The 12,175-nt window shown below is 61.0% G+C and overlaps 1 protein-coding gene across 1 annotated transcript in view; it reads left to right on the top strand.

Annotated features, from left to right (window-relative positions):
- Positions 1–12,175, top strand: part of RNASEK (ribonuclease K) — a 278,954-nt gene that overhangs the window by 172,533 nt on the left and 94,246 nt on the right. The gene's annotated exons all lie outside the window — the stretch shown is intronic.

Below are 12,175 nucleotides of genomic sequence, written 5' to 3'. Positions count from 1 at the left end.
GAGCCCCACCCCAGATTTAAGCCACCCTACCCCATTATAGCGAACACGTTTTATTTTAATTTTTTAATAACTGACTTCCTTTAAGAAAAACAGGCATTGGGACCCCTCTATAAGTCACTGCCTAATTGTAATTCCACCCCCTACCCAATATTGGCTCTATAAAGGCAACCACTTGAACTATCCTGACCTGATTGTAATACCCAAATAATCCTGTAAGGCTTCCCTACGACCGTCCCCCCCGCAGGCGATCCCCCCCCCAATAATGAATCGGTGATTCTTACGGTCATCTCCCCCTCCCGCCCCGAGCCTCTGGCTATGGGAGAGACGTGCGTTCTGCTCCGGGAACTGCTCCAAGGGACCGCCCTGCATCTCCCGTCCCGGGGACGGCAGCCCTTCTTGGCCCTGGCCGAAGGAACACCCCCCACCCCACCCCACCCCCCGCGGCCAGCCGGCTCTTTGGTGTTGGCCGCCGCTGTGGAGACTCGGTCCCAAGAGCGGAAGCCCTTCACGGGTGCCTCGCCATTCCTGGGGACAGCTCCTCCCCCCCCCGCCCCATGGCCAGCAGTGCGTGGGTGGGGCTGGGGGCGCGTTACCCGCTCTGCCGCAGCCGCGGTGGTCGGGGGCTGGGGGGTCCGGTCCGGTCCTGCCGCCCCTTTGTCTCGCCGTCTCTGGCCAGTCCCGCTCCGCCCGGGCTCCCCTGCTCTGCCGTTCAGCACCTTGGACAGGGCTGGGCTGGGCGGCCGCTTTTGTACGGCCAGCCGGCCCACGTGGGGGGGCTCTATTGACGTCAGCGTTCATTCATAAAACGCGAGCTCCATTGGAGGGGAGCCCCGCGCCTGCGCCCAGCCGGAAAAGCCTTTTTACCGGCTGGGATGAATGAATGAACGGAGGGATGGGAGAGGAGAGGATAGCACGGGCTAGGGTGGGTAAATGAGCAAGAGGAGAGATTCGTGAATGGAAGGGAGGCTGGCCTCTCGGAGCCGGGAAGCGGGGCGGGCGAGGGGTCTACTCCAGGGGTCTTTGTGGGGCTTCCCCGTCGCCTCTGCCCGGTGGGGGAATGGGGTGGGGGCGGGAGGCTTTGTTCTCTCTTGGTGGTCGGGGGAAGAGTCCTCGCCTGGTCGCCCCCTTTCCGGCGGGTGTCTGAGGAGGAGTGGCCGCGCAATCCCAGGGCTGCGGAGGAGCGGAAGGGCGCCCCCCCCCGTTGCGCGAGTCTTGGCCAAGCTGGGCAGAGGCTTGGCTTGGACGCCTCTCTCTCTCCCTCTCCCTCTCTCCCTGAGCCCGTGTTTCTCAACGCCTCTTCGGGCGCGCCCCCTTCCCTCAGATCTCTGGAGGAAAAGGCGCGCAGGGGGGGTGGGGAGGGGAGGCATTAATTTGCTCCACGGCGCCTGGGACACCTGCGTCCATCTCCCCTGGCATTTCACTTCCGAGCCCCCCCGCTGCGCAGCCCCATCCACGACCTTCCTCTTCTCGACTCTGCCCTCCCCGCCGTCACTTTCTCGGTCCCTCTGCCTTTGCCACCTGCTTCTGCCCCGCTTTTATCTTTCGAAGCCCCCCCCTTCTCGACTTCGACCTATAGGAAAAAAAAAACTTTCTTCTGGCTGCCAGTGGGGCATTTCTAGGACACTTTCAGGCTAAGGGGTGGGGGGAGAAGGGACGATGAGTCACCCCTGCTCTGCAGTCCTTGGCGTTTTCCCCTCCCCCCTCCAGCTGGTTGTGATGGTTTCTGCTCCTTCTGCATTTGTCACAATAGTGTGTGTGTGTGGGGGGGAAGCATTCCACAGGTGTGGAAGAAACGTGTGGAAGCGGGGGTGCCGCAGCTGCATACGCAGCCCCCCCCTTCTCATCCACTCCTTCCACGTCTGTTTGGTGGTGCAGCGGGGGACCCGTTTTGGCCCAAAGCCCCCCCCCCCCAGCAGAGCTGGGGCGGGAGACCCTTTGGCTCACTCCCAGAGAAGGGGAGGGAAGGGCCTGCCCCCCTCCCTGCCGCAGCTCCTGGTGGGTTGCTGGCCTCAGCTGTAGCGACTGGGGTCCCTTAGGCGATGCCGCCGCCTTGCCGGTTGCCCACCCGAGGAGCCGGCTGATAAGGTGGGCCGTAGGAGCCGTGCCCTCCTGGGTGGCCGGGAGACCCGCCTGAATGCCCGGCCCCAGTCGCAGCCGAGAGGAAGGTCTGCGGGCACTCGAGTCCCAAAGGTGGCATTTTCGCGGGCGCGCCTGGCCAAGATGGGCTCCTCCCAGTGGAAAGGCGGGCGAGGGAGCCCCGCTCTGAAGGGCCTTCGCGGGTGGCCGGCTGCCTCGGGCTCCACTCCCTCCAAACGAGCTCCCCAAGAGCGGCGAGGGCAGGAGGGGAGGGCATCCACCTGGAACCCAGCGCTGGACGTCGGGGCTTTGGGGGAGAGGCTTCCAGCCCGGTGGCGGGTCCAACGCGCACAAGTGCCGGGCCAAGGGCTGCCCTTTTCTGGCTCCGAAAGGCGCATCGCCCCCCAGACCACAGGGACCCTGACTGTCCCTCTCCCGCCACTCCCCCCCCCCAGCTCTGCTCCCCAGTCCCTGGGACACTTCGTACTGGAACATGTGCCCCCGCCCCTCTCCTTGTCTCCTCCACGGGCTCCCCTGGCAGGTCCCGCTGCCTCGTGAGGGTGAAAGCCGCCGCCAGGCCAGGTGGTGGGTGGCTCCCCCACTGCCTCTCCCTGGCTGCGACGACGGTGGGGAGAGCCTCTACTGCTGCCCAGCCGCAGGAGGGCTCCGGCTGCCCTCTGGGCTTCTGGCCAAGGGGGGGCCACGGGGCGGCACTGCTGGAAGGTGGGATAAAGCCAAGGGCAGCCCTGGAAGGTCTTGACCCGGGTAGCCCAGCCTAGCTAGATCTCGGAAACTGCACAGGGTGGGCCCTGGTCAGTCCTTGGATGGGAGACCACCCAGGAAGCCTAGGGTCGCTGTGCAGAGGCCAGACAGGGCAGACCACCTCTGAACGCCCCTTGCCCTGAAAACTCCACCGGAGTCGCCACCCTTCGGCTGGAGCTTGACCCGAACACAACCGTCCAGACGTGGTTCTGGGAGGCGGGGGGGGGGACACACCTCGGCTTGTGCAGAGCGGGGCGGCCGGGACCTGGAGATGCGCTGGGGCTGAGGCGCGAGCTGGCTGAGTTCGGAGGAGGAGAGGGGGGCCAGCCGTGGGGCCCGGCCTCTGCCCCTGTGCCGCTGCCCCCCCCCCCCCGGCCATTTCTCATCATTTCCCCGGGTAAATGAGCCGGCACCCCCCCGCCCCCCATGATGCCGGATTTCCGGGCTGCCAGAGCTCAGATGGATGCCCGGCCAGTGACTCACTCCTGCAGCAGCGGCGGCAGCCTGGGGTGGTTTGTGTGAATGAATCAAGCCGGCTGGACAGATCCCCGCGCGGCGTAACGCTGCCTCCCGCCTCTCGGATTCGCCCGCTGCTTTGCAAAGTGGCCCGAGGCGGGGGGTGGGAGAGAGGCCCCCACCTTGGCAGTGGCGCTAGGAAGCCCCGGGGCCAATTTCACGCATGGCCTGGGGGGCGTAGCGCAGCCGGTTCCTCCCCAGGTTTTTGCTCAGTTTCCTCCTCGGCTTTCCTGCTCCTCTTCCCCTCCAAATAAGACAAAACCTGGAGCAGAAAGTCATAAAATGTGCACTAACCTTTGAATATGTGCCCCAAAGTAAGTTGGTCCAGCACCTTGCTAGTGGGGGGGCACTTTCTGAAGGAGGCGGGTCAACTGGTCACTTCCTGGAGGCTTGGAGGGTGTCTCCTGAGGGGGTGGGGAGGGAGAGGGGAGTCAGCCATAGAGCCCACCGTGTCCCGGGGGACGGATCTTAGGAGTTCAGTTCCCTCCGCTGTAATTCCAGGCGTTCTCCAGGCCCCACCTGGAGGTTGGCAACCTTATTCTGAAAGGGGTCTACAAGCAGTGGACAGGTTTCGGGGTGGGGGGGGTTGGCAGGCGAGGCGTTCATGTCAGGAAGGGGCCGTTCCCTTTCAAACAGCCCGCGCTATGTGGTGGTTCGAGTGTCGGACTAGGACCCGGGATTGACCCCCCGCGCGCGCCCCGGAAGCTTGTGCGGGGGGGACCCTGCGCCAGTCTCAGCCTCAGCTACCCCCACAGGGTTGTCCCGAGGATAAAACAAAGGCGAAGAAAACGGTGCGGGCCGGCGGGGGGGATGCTTGCCGGGTTGGCGACGGGTCTTGCTCTGAGACACCGCGAGAAGTGCCTTCCCCAGGCCTAGACGCCTACCATGAAGAGAACGTGGGGGCGTGGGGGCGTGGGGGGAGCTCCATTGGTCCCAAGCGCCTCCCAGCTCCCCAAGCAACCTGCTTCCCTGTCTACTGGCCGCCACCCCCCATATGTGGGGCCCTCATCTCTCTTCCCGGCCTCCCTGCTTTCCTCCCTGCCCCGCCGTCCTCCTCCCCTCAATACCTTTGTACAGTCTCCCTTCCTCTCAGAGCTCCTTTGCCAGCCCCCGGGTCACAGCCTGTGTGTCTCTGTCTAGCCCCCCACCCCAGTCCCTGGCTTCAAGGAGCCAGTCCCTGTGCTCCCAGCCAGCCTCCTGGAATGCTGTGTCCGTGAATGCCAGCAGTGTGTGAGTCAGTCAGTCAGTCAGTCAGTCAGTCAGTCAGTCAGTCAGTCAGTCAGTCAGTCTCTCTCTCTCTCTCTCTGTCTCTCTCTCTCTCTCTCTCTCTCTCTCTCTCTCTCTCTCTCTCTCTCTCTCTCTCTCTCTCTCTCTCTCTGTGTGTGTGTGTGTGTGTGTGTGTGTGTGTGTGTGTGTCTGTTTGCAAACAGACTAACACGGCTACCCACTGTGAATTATCTGTGTGTGTGTGTGTGCGTGTGTTGGGGGGGCGGGCAACCAGCCTCACCAGAGCAAGGCGTGTCCCCATAGGCCAGCTCCAAAAACATTGCCTGCAAAAACCCAGGTCAGGAGCCCCGCCCCCCACACCGCTCGCTTCGCCTGTGTTTTTTTGGTAGAAGCGGCAAGGAAGGGCTAGGAGGCTGCGGAGTCCTGGCTCGATCACCACCGGGGGCCACTTAGATACTGGTAACCCACATTGCTCTCTGGTGGGAGAGAGGGGGAGGACACTCCAGAGGAAGGAGCCACCACTGAAAAAGCCATGTCTCTAGTCACTGTCCGCCTCACCCCTGCAGGCGAGGGCACAGAGAACAGGTCAGGGGAGAGGGCTTTAACTGACTGTGTTCTTCTTGTGACCTGCTCTGAGCCCAGCTTGCCCGGAATGAGGGCGGGATAGAAATGCAATGAATGAATGAATGAATGAATGAATGAATGAATGAATGAATGAATGAATGAATGGAGGGAGGGAGGGAGGGAGGAAGGAAGGAAGGAAGGAAGGAAGGAAGGAAGGAAGGAAGGAAGGAAGGAAGGAAGGAAGGAAGGAAAAAAGTAAGGAAAAAAGGAACGCCACCCCACCCCTTGAGAGCCGCCTGGCCAATTTTGGAGCAGACAACCCTCAAAGGCAGTCCTATGTAAAGTCCACTGCAGTCATCTAGCATAGACGTGATGGTTCACTCTGGCCAAACCACGCGTTTCAAGGACGGCCCATGGAAAAGCCTCCTCCTCCCGTGCCATCTGGCCCGCCATCCACCTCTCAACTTGGCCAAAAGGATGGTGTGGGGTGGGTAGTGGCCCCGACAGCCGCTGAATCGAGCCAGAGACTCCCCAGAGGCGCCCCCCACCCCACCTCCTTTGTGGGCATGGCTCAGGGTTTCCAGAAGGGCCCCTGCTTCTGGCCTGGTGAAGTCCCTGCCTGAATCCTGGCCTTCCAGAGAGGCTCTGGGCCTGAGGCCGGCCAGGATCTTGGCCCAGCGCTTCATCTGCCCCACTGCTGAGCCCCCGCCCCCCTCTTTGTTTGAGATTCATTGGACTGCTGTGGACAGGCCACAGAGGGGCCTTTTCCTCTTGGGTTGCGGCTTGCCTGCTGAGCTGGGAGCCGGGTCCTTCCGCTCTTCTGGTTGATGGGGGTGGGGTGGGGGGGGGGGCTGGTGGCTGCCATGAAGGCCAAGGGTGGGGCAGCCATGGAACAGGGGCAGGATAAATGCTGCTGCAGCCCTCTTGTTTGGGGCCTTCCGAGAGGCCCCCGGCTGGCCCCTGTGTGAACAGACTGCTGGACTGGACGGGCCTTCTGGGTCTGATCCAGCAGGACCTTTCTGAGGTTCTGATGTGGGCGGTGGGGTCAGGGGGCAGCACAGCTGAGGGCCAGAAAGAAGGGCTGGTCATCAGCCAGACCCCTGCCTGACTTTGCAAGGAGGTGGGGGTCGTTACCAGGGGGGGCACCGCTCCACCTCTCTGCGTGTGGGGCAGAAGGTAGGGCGGCCGACCCAGGCTGTGGGCCGCCATGGGGTGGGCGGCTCTGACTCACCAGCTGGAGGGGAGGATGAGCCCTTCTTCCTGGTCGAGGGAGCGCGGCTGACAGCCCTGCGAGGGGGCAGCGGTGGCCCTCCCCACCTCTCCACAGTGAGGTTTGTGTGGAAAGAGGAAGCCAAGGAGCCCGCAGGAAGGGGGGGCTGTGCTGGTTTGCCCCCCCCACACACACACACAAGGGGACGGCCTGCCTCGTCCCGCGGGAGCTGCGCTTGCTTGCGTCGCTCTGGTCGGAGGCCAGCCGGAGTGGGATTTTGGTCTTGACACCCCCCCCTCACACCAGCACCTGGCCTCTTTTGGGGCGGCGGCGACGGGAAGTGGGGCCGTGTCAGGGTCGCAAGCAAGTCAATGACCCTGGCAGGCATGACTGGATCAGGCGCTCCTGGGCTTTGGCTCCTTTCGACTCCTAGAGGAGGGAGAGTTGACCCTCCAGGCAGAAATCTGTGCACCGCCCCCGCCCCCATCAGCTTCCCTTGTGTGCCCCTTCCCCAAGGACCATTTCTATGGGATTTTGAACAAAAAGTATTCTTGGAGCTGCTTCAGGAGGCAATTTTGACTGGAAAACAGGTTAGAAATCTAGGATCTGCGTGGCTTGGTTGGGGGGGGGCTTGAATCCAGCCTCTCCCCACCTGCGCGACAGCTGCTCCGCGGGAAGTGACCTGTGGGGGCTTGGGGGGTGGTCCTTGCTTATTTGCATTGTGCTTGGAAAAATGCAAAGGGGTTCGCTCTCTTTGGAGAGGCCCCTCTTTCGTTTCCAGAGGCCGGAGGAGCAAGTGTTTCTCCGCCCTCTCTGTTTAGCCCCTTCTCTTGCGTCGTGGTGGTGGTGGGGCGCCCTTTGCGGGCGAGGCCGTGGGCGAGCATCCGCTTTGCTTGCAGCGGATCCCCCAAGCTGGGTTCCGGGCAGGGCCCGTTTTCGACGGCGCCCAAAGCAGGCGACGCCGGAGGCCGAGGAGGCAGGAGCCCGGCGCTGCGCTGGGCCCCCTCTTCCCACCTCGGCTGTCCGCCCCGCCACACTTGAGGACAGGCTGCCGCTCTTCCCCGCCCGGTGCTGAGAGGTGCCCGGGGCCCTCTCGGCCTCTCCCGCCGGTCTCCCGGAGTTTGGTCGAAGGGGAGGCGCAGCCCGGCTGTGTCGGGAGCTGGGGAGCGAAGGGGGGGGGGGAGGGACCGGGCAGAAGGGGTCGGCGTGGCCGGCCGGACTGCCCCTCCCTCCCTCTTTCCCTCCCTCCCTCCCTCCCGGGCTCGTGACCGTCTTCCTGTGCGCGCGCCTCCCCTTCGCCGCCCTCGGGGTTTAGGGCTGATGGCCGCGGTGATTCACGAGGGGCAACGAGCCGCGGTTCCAACCCGTTCTCGCCTGCCGCCGGATCGTTTTTTTTGGGGGGGGGCAGGAGGAGTGAATGCCATTGCAGGGGTGGGCAGCGCACGGAGAGCCCTGCAGCAGGGCATTGGTTTTCATCCCCCCCAATTCCAAGCTCACTGCTGGAATGGGGGGAGGGGGAGGGATGAGTCACGCTTTAGGAAGGTGTGCGCAGCCTGAGCCGCTTACCCGTGTCGCCCAGACCCTTCGCAACCACCTTGGGGGGGAGGGCGAGAGGGGGCAGTCAGGCTGGCTGGTTGACTTCCAAGGAACCCTCCCCTCCCCCCCAGCAAGATGCGCTTTTTCATATAGAGGGGTTGAATCGGAGCAGCCCGCAAGCGCTTGAAGCGCTGAATAGCCGGGCGAAGAGCCCCCCCCCCGCCGCCCTCTTTTCCCTTTTCAGGCAAAGCTGTCCGGGCAGAGGAGGCTGGCTGCTGGTGCCCGACCAAAGGTGTTCCGGGTTGGGCACCGGTGGTCTGCAACAAAGGCTGTGGCATACCCGCCCGCCCCCACCCCCCGCGTGGCCCAGCCGGGCTCAGTCAAGCCCCCCCCCCCCCCGCCTCTCTTCCGGACACGGCTGCCTCGCGTGCAGCACCGAGCCCCAGGCGGGGTCCGCCGGCCCCCAGGCCTGCTTCCAGGCGGGCCGGGGACGGCTGGCCAGCAGCTCTGGGCCCGGCAAGGGGAAGGGGGCCGGACGGGCTGGGGGGGTCCTGCAGGGGGCCGGCCGAGCCCTCCCTGGCCTGACAGCCCTCCCCCCCCCCCGCTGCAGCGGCCTCCTCCCCCTTCTTCCCTCCCGGCTCGGGTGACGCAGGAAGCGGCTGCAGAGAATGAGTCACGCCGCTCGGAGAGCTCAGCGAAGACCGGAGGGCTGCTAAATATAGTGCGGGGGGGGGGATGTGTGTTGAAAACCCCTCCCGCGGGGAGAAACGTCCCATATGAAGAGGGGACTGGCGGTGGGGGCAGTTTAGTTCCGGGCCCTGGAGGGGGCTGCTGAATTCCGCCGCTCACCCCCCCCCCCAGATTCTGAAAGACTGCCGATAATAGCGCGCGCGCGTGGGGGGGGGGGGGCTCTGAGCCAGTGCTGGGAACGCTTCTCTTCCTAATGAGCACCGCCCGCCGGGAACTGGAAAGGAGAGGCTTGGAGGGGTTTTGTGCAGGGGGCTCTTGGGAAATGCCGCCCTCCCGCCCTGTAAGTCCCTCCTGCCTCACTGAGTTGTTGGAGACAAGGCAAGAGCCCCCCCCTCCAGCCCTTCTCCTCCAAACCACCGCGGCCCCCCCAGGGAAGACTGAGATCTGGCTTACCCAAAGATGGTGGTGGGCCTGGCACAGCATCCAGGCTGCTGGTTGATACGGGCAGAGAGGTTGTTGAGAGGCACCTGCCTGCATTGGATGCGTACAGACCCCTGGGCCAGATGGTAATGCACCCAAGGGTGCTCAAAAAACTTTCTAGAGAGCTTGCAGAGCCTTTGGCCATCGTCTTCCAGACCTCTTGGAGGACGGGGGATGCACCACAAGACTGGAGGAGTGAGAATGTTAGCCCAATCTTCAAAAAAGGGAGCAGGGATGACCCAGGAAACTAAAGGTCAGTCTGTCTAACCTCTGTCCCAGGGAAGATATTAGAGCAGGTTTGAAAGGCGTCGGTCTGCCAGCATCTGAAGGGCAACTTGGTGATCTGGGGAATTTGTTCCTAACAGGTCCTGCCAGACCAACCTCATTTCCTTCTTCGATTGAGTGACCAGCTTACTGGATCATGGGAATGCCGTGGACGTTGTTTACCTGGATCTCAGTAAAACTTTTGACAGGGTCCCACATGGTGTTCTGATAGGTAAGCTGGAGCACTGCAGGCCAGACTCTAGGATAGTTAGGTGGAGAGGGGACTGGCTGGAGAACCACACCTAAAGAGTGGTCATCAAGGGAATTTAATCTGATTGGAGGGAGGCATCCAGTGGGGTGCCACAAGGCTCGGTTCTGGGCCCGGTACTTATTAATATTTTTTATAAATGATCTGGATGAGGGGGTGGAGGGGCATTTGCAGATGACACCAAATTGGGAGGAGTGGCAAATACCCTAGAAGACAGAGATGTTGAACAACACAGGGCCCAGGACAGATCCCTGAGGACGAGGAACCATTAACAAGCACTCTTGGGGTGCAATCCATCAACCAGTTACAGATCCACCTAACAGTAATGGAATCCAAAACACTTTTTACCAACTTGTAAACAAGAATATCATGTGGAACCTTATCAAAAGCCTTACTGAAATCAAGATAAACTATTTCCACAGCATTCCTCTGATCCAAGCAGGTAATAACTCTCTCAAAAAAGGAGATGAGGTTAGTCTGACGTGACTTAGAATCATAGAGTTGGAAGGGACCACCAGGGTTATGTAGTCCAACCCCCTGCACAATGCAGGAAATTAACAAAATCCTTCGATGCAATTCATCTGGCGCTGATGACTTTCATTTAAAGAAACTAGGTGTTCATGTACTCCCCCTGTGCCAGTCCTAGGGCTGCAACTCCTCTCATTGTCTGTTCTGTTTTTGCCATGTTGAACACTTTTCCTCGCAAGAGGAAAAGTAGGAATTGAGCAGGTCTGCCCTCTCTTCACTGCCTGTTAAAATTTCACTTTCCTCTCCTCGCAATGAGTCTACCACTTCCTTGTTGTTTTTCTTACTTCAAACATAGCAAAAGAACCCTCTTTTGATGAGTAATAGTACGGTGAATTGGGGGGGAGAGGCTTTGGGTCTGTCTCCTTAGTGTGGGTGTTGTGGGGCAGGCATCTGATTGGCTGCCCTGTGAAAGAGAAAGAGGAGCTTTCCTCACTCTTTCTTCCTTGGTCCCAGGGCTCATTCCAAGTATTCAAGATGTGCCTTGCAGAAGTGTTTCTCCAGGTGCCCCCCTGGGAAGGGCAGACCGGCATTGCCCGGAAACCCTTGCTGCCAGGGAGGGAGAGGAGCCCTTTCCAAACCAACATGTATGCCAACAAAGGGAACTCTGACTCTCGAAAGCTCACACCCTGAAACTCTTGTCGGTCTCTACGCCCCGGTGCTCCTGGGCTCAACTCGATCTGAACGCAGAAGGCCTTGTTCCTGACCACTGGGAGAGGCCCCCGTGCTGCCACCTTGTGAGCAGGAACATTTCACATGGCCAAGGGAAACGAATGGGTCAGAGTCGTGGCATTTGAGGGGGAAGGAGAAGGCGGTGAATGCGCACCTGGGAGCTCCCCTTCTGCTGCCCCCCTGCAGAATGGCTGGTGCTCAGATTGGTCTGATTCTGGCCTGTAATTGGGCCCTTTGAAGCTTCCTGCCAACTCTGCAAAATAAAAGTAAGCAACCCTGCAGATTTCCTGTGATCCAGAATGCTCTTGGCTTCAGAGTGAAAATTCCTTATCAGTGCTGCCTTTGGGGGTGGGGTGGGGGCTTGAAGGTTCACAGCAGAAGGCCACTGTGCCGTGTCCGCCCTCATCAGCCAACCTGCATCCCTGCTTGGCTTGTTTGTTTCAAGGAAAGCAAGTGGGGGGAATTGTGGAAGAGTGGGAGCCCCCCCCCCACTCTTGTAGAGGAGCATATCCAGTGTGTAAGATGGAGGATGCACATGGGAGGGGGCAGGTAATGGGGCTGAGCATGATGGAGCATCCAGAGCTCCTGGCTTCTCCTGAGTTCTGCTCCAAGACACTCACCTGTGGGGGGGGGCAGGGCTTGTGTGCTCCCCTTCAGTCCCAAATGCTTCCCATGCAACTGCTGGCAGAATCGGTTATCACTGAATGACCTTTGTAGACCCCCCCCCCCAAATCTTGTTTTTCTTTTCAGGGACACCATTCTAAGAAGATGCACTGGAAGGGAAGGGATGGGGCTACCCGCCCAGTCACCAGGGCCACCTGGCTCGCTGGCCTCTGGAGAAACGGAGGTGTTGTGGCCACTGTCCTTCCTTCCCAAAACAAAGGGCTCAAACCCAGTCCCATCCTAGAGGTGTGCTGGCAACCCATAGCTCAAAAGCCTCTTGGCAAACGGCCTCCCCTCGAGGGGCTGCTCCTGAATGTGGGATTTGAGCTCCAGGTCCCACTGCCTGGTTGCTGGTGTTGTGTGCACGTGTGCGTGTCGGCCTCAGGCACCTGACCTCAAGGGGATCTGCAGGACTTTCCCTCACTCTGTTTCCCCAGGATTTTTGGGTGCCGAGCCCAAACGGCCACTGAGAAGGCGGCTGCTGCCACTGCCATGTCTTAAGAACCTGGCTTCGTCCAGCAGTTTCTTGGCATTTCAGATTTGTTGGCTCAGACGTCAAGCCTCGTAAAATCATGGAAGGCCTCTCTCGGGGAACTGAATGTTTTTGTGGTTTTAGAGAGAGAAAGAGAAGAGATGGGAGTCAGACACAGGTGCAAGCCACGTCATTATGGCCTGGAAGCTTGAAGGTCGGAAGGCACACCAGTGTGTGTGTGTGAGGTTTC

Source organism: Euleptes europaea, chromosome 18 (genome assembly GCF_029931775.1).
Source record: "Euleptes europaea isolate rEulEur1 chromosome 18, rEulEur1.hap1, whole genome shotgun sequence".
Taxonomy (NCBI): domain Eukaryota; kingdom Metazoa; phylum Chordata; class Lepidosauria; order Squamata; family Sphaerodactylidae; genus Euleptes; species Euleptes europaea.
Note: the sequence above shows the minus strand (reverse complement) of the source record. Positions and strands in the feature narration are given on the sequence as shown.